The sequence below is a fragment of the Oryctolagus cuniculus genome, chromosome 18, assembly GCF_964237555.1.
Source record: "Oryctolagus cuniculus chromosome 18, mOryCun1.1, whole genome shotgun sequence".
Lineage (NCBI taxonomy): Eukaryota > Metazoa > Chordata > Mammalia > Lagomorpha > Leporidae > Oryctolagus > Oryctolagus cuniculus.
In genome coordinates this window covers 5619-9722 of record NC_091449.1, presented here as the reverse complement: position 1 = coordinate 9722, position 4104 = coordinate 5619, and the positions used below count along the sequence as shown (strand labels likewise).

Sequence of the window (4104 nt, the reverse complement as noted above, 5' to 3'; positions counted from 1 at the left end):
AAGCTGGGGTCCTCAAAGAGGGCACCCCATCAGGGCCCTCCGTGAGACAGAGTCCTAGGAAGCTGACACCCACGGGCCTCTGGGAGATGGAGTCTGAGGCGGGCGCTCACAGGACCCTGGGAAATAGAGTCTGAGATGAGCGCCCGCGAGGTGTTCTGGGAGAAGCGGAGTCTGAAGCGAGAGGCCACGGCGCATTCTGGGAGATGCAGTCCTCTGACGTAGGAGTCCCGCGGGGTTCCCTGGGAAATGGAGTCCTTGAGGTTGTCGCTGGCTGGGCTCTGGGAGATGGCGTCAGACGGCGGCGCCCGTGCAGAGGTCTGGAAGACGCGGCGCGATGGCCGCAGCGACCACTGGGAGATGGAGTCTGGGGCTCTGGGATGATGGAGTCTGCGGCGAGCGCCCATGAATCTCCGCTGAGTCCTAGAAGCCATCAGAGAGCGCGCGATCTCGCCTTTTCTGACGGCAGCCATTAAGGGTGTGAGAGTCTGGGCAAGCGCGCACGGTGCGTTCTGGGAGACGCGGTCCTCTGACGTGTGATGCCCACTGGGACCACTGGGAGATGGAGCCCTTTGAAGCTTGTCGGTCGCTGGGCTCCGGGAAAGTCAGATGCGGGCGCCCGCGGTCCTCTGGGAGACGGGGCCTGCAGGGCACGCCCAGGAGGCTCTGAGATACGGGGTCATCAAATACGGCACCCCCGCAGGGCCCTGCGTGAGACGGAGTCCTAGGAAGCTGGACACCCACGGGGCTCTGCGAGGTGGAGTCCGAGGCGGGCGCGCACGGGGCTCTGGGAGGTGGAGTCCGAGGCGGGCGCCCACGGGGCTCTGGGAGGTGGAGTCTGAGGCGGGGGCCCACGGGATCCTGGGAAATGGAGTCTGAGTCCAGAGCCCGTGAGGTTTTCTGGGAGACGCGGTCCTCTGATGCGTGACACCCGCAGGGACCACTGGGAGATGGAGTCCTTTGAGGCGTGTCTTTCGCTGGCTCTGGGAGTTCGAGTCTGAGGCGCCCATGGGACTCTCGGAGATGGGGTCTTAGGGATTTGCACAGAGTGCTCTGGAAGACGGGCTCCTCAAAGAGGGCACCCCCGCAGGGCCCTCCGTGAGATGGAGACCTCGGAAGTTGGACACCCACGGGGCTCTGGGAGATGGAGTCTGAGGCGGGGGCCCACGGGACCTTGGGAAATGCAGTCTGAGTCCAGAGCCCGTGAGGTGTTCTGGGAGACGCGGTCCTCTGACGCAAGACGCCCGTGGGGACCACTGGGAGATGGAGTCTGTGGTGAAAGGCCGCCAGTCCTGTGCCGAGTCCTAGAAGCCACCAGGGGGCGCGCGAACCTGCCTTTTCTGACTATAGCCATCAAGGGTGTGAGAAGTGCGCCAGGGCCCAGCAAGTGTGAAATCTCAGATCTGCACTCTAAAATGTTTCCCATCTCTGGCTGACAGGTCTTCAGAGTGCTGGACACAGAAAGGTCTGGGGGGACGAAGGGAGAAATTCCACCTAAAGCACAAGATATCTACCAATAAGATATCCATGGCCAGCGCCGTGGCTCACTAGGCTAACCCTCCACCTGTGGCGCCAGCACTCCGGGTTCTAGTCCCGGTTGGGGCGCTGGGTACTAGTTCCGGTTGCTCCTCTTCCAGTCCAGCTCTCTGCTGTGGCCCGGGAAGGCAGTGGAAGATGACCCAAGTGCTTGGGCCCTGGACCTGCATGGGAGACCAGGAGGAGGTGCCTGGCTCCTGGCTTCAGATCGTCACAGTGCTGGCCGTAACTGCCGTTTGGGGGGTGAACTAACAGAAGGAAGACCTTTCTCTCTGTCTCTCTATCTCTCATTGTCTAACTCTGCCTGTCCAAAAAATATATATATATATATAGCCACTGAAACTAGTATGAGGCCTGGACAGTGACCTGTAATACTGATTTTTAGGTCCACATGATGACCTGTAATATGGTGTGATATCTGATCTCTGAAACTAACTTGATGTTCCCTGTGTGGCTTCCAGTATTACTCTACCATGTCTGCATAGTGACATCCTACAAGGTTGATTGGTTTGGCAGGTGACTGCACTGGACTTGGTGGGCTTACTGTGTTACATAAGTTGGATGCGCTCTTTTTCTCTTGCATGGTGTTGACATGATTGTTTTCAAAAGCAATTTCCTTCTCAAATCTACAGGGAGGGTGGGACAGGGATGAATGAAAGTTCTTATTGCAATTGCTACTGTTTCCTTTAAAAGATTTTAGCAGTGGGCCAGGTGCAGTGGCATAGTGGGTAAAACTGCTGCTTGTAGTGCCAGCATCCCATATAGGCGCCGGTTCGAGACCTGGCTGCTCCGCTTCAATCCAGCTCTCTGCTACAGCCTAGGAAAGCAGTAGAAGATGCAGATGGAAGACCTCTCTGTCTCTGCCTCCTTCCCTCTCTGTGTAACTCTTTCAAATAAATAAATAAATCTTTAAAAAAAGATTTTAGCTGTTTATAGATGCACATTCTGATATTCCTGTTTTTAAAAGATTTATTTATTTGTTTGAAAGGCAGAGAGAGAGAGAGAGAGAGGTCTTCCATCTTCCAACTCCCCAGTTGGCCACAATGGCTGGAGCTGCGCTGATCTGAAGCCAGGAGCCAGAAGCTTATTCTGGGTCTCCCATGTGGGTACAGGGGCCCAAGGACTTGGGCCATCCTCCAGTGCTTTCCCAGGCCACAGCAGAGAGCTGGATCGGAAGTGGAGCAGCTGGGACTCGAACCGGAGCCCATATGGGATTCTGGCACTGCAGGCGTCAGCTTTACCTGCTACACCACAGCACTGGCCCCCAGAGCCTATTTTCTAATTAGCTTTTCCCTCATGACAACTGTTGTCATAATTTCTTTTTTTAAAATTTATGTATTTGGCTTGTTTTCACATTTGAGTACTACATAAGCAGCTAAGTTAGACAATTAATTAAAATTTATAGATATTCTAGTTTTTTTGGTTACCCTAAGGACTTATAACCATATAAATATAGGGCAGAGAATTATTATTGTGTTTATCTTCAGAGTATAAAACTGTATACAAGAACTTGATTTAGGCATCAGTGAACTTGAACTGAGTTCTGAAAATCCATATTTCAGATAGGTGAGTTCTCACTGCCAGATTAACTATAGGGTAAAAAGTAGCATAAGAAGGGAATGGGATCAAGGATGGATTAGTCTCACAGTGGGGGAAGTGTTCACTGACATAGCTTGAATGGGGATGGGAAGAATGGAGAGAATAACCACAGATAAGGAAAAAAAATCAAGTTGTCAGGAAGGTGTTCTCTTGATCAATTCACATTTCCAACTCTTGATTTTGCTTCTGTTTTTTTTTATGTTGTTTTTCAGATTTTTTTTTGAGAGGCAGCGAGACTGACAGACAGAACTCCCATGCACTGGCTCATGCACCAAGCACCTGCAACAGACAGGCTTCGGCCAGGCCAAAGCCAGGAGCTGGAAGTTCAGTCCAGGTCTCCCACACCCAAGTATTGGATCCCTTCTGAGAGTCTGCATTAGCTGGAAGCTGGAATTAGGAGCAGAGACAAGACTTCAACCCAGGTGCTCTGGTATGCAATGCAGGTGTCCCAAGAGGCAGCGTAGCCACTGAACCAAATGCCTACGCTGACTCTGTTTTGATACTGTCAACATAATCTTCCAAAGGAATAACTTGTGTTTTTATTGAATGTAATTACAAAATAGCCTAAATGTCTATTCTTGTTTGGAGTGATATAATTTGAAAATCTTTGGAATTTTTTGAAGATTCTATTATTTGAGCAGTGTCTTCTCACCCAAATCTTGTTTCTTGTGATGTCAACAAGTACTGAACATTATGTAGGATAAAAAGTGTTGATAGAAATATTTATAGAGTCTGTATACAAGAGGGCTTCAAAAATTGTGGAAAAATAGAATTAAGATATGTTTATTTTGATGCAAAAATGTTTCAACTCCATGCATAATTTTTTCAAAATATGCACTTTCTATGAATTTTTGAAGACCCCCTCATATTTTTTAAGTCAGTAGCTTTAGTGTTCTTTTGAAGCATAAAGTTCTTTTTTTTTTGACAGGCAGAGTGGACAGTGAGAGAGAGAGAGAGACAGAGAGAAAGGTC

At 50.3% G+C, this 4104-nt stretch overlaps 1 long non-coding RNA gene across 1 annotated transcript; it reads left to right on the top strand.

Moving 5' to 3' along the window:
* The first annotated feature begins 225 nt into the window (after positions 1 to 225).
* On the top strand, positions 226 to 3705 carry LOC138846745 (uncharacterized). Its single transcript, XR_011384280.1, has 2 exons — positions 226 to 754; positions 3345 to 3705. It is a non-coding gene; the product is annotated as an uncharacterized lncRNA (long non-coding RNA).
* The last annotated feature ends 399 nt before the right edge of the window (positions 3706 to 4104 follow it).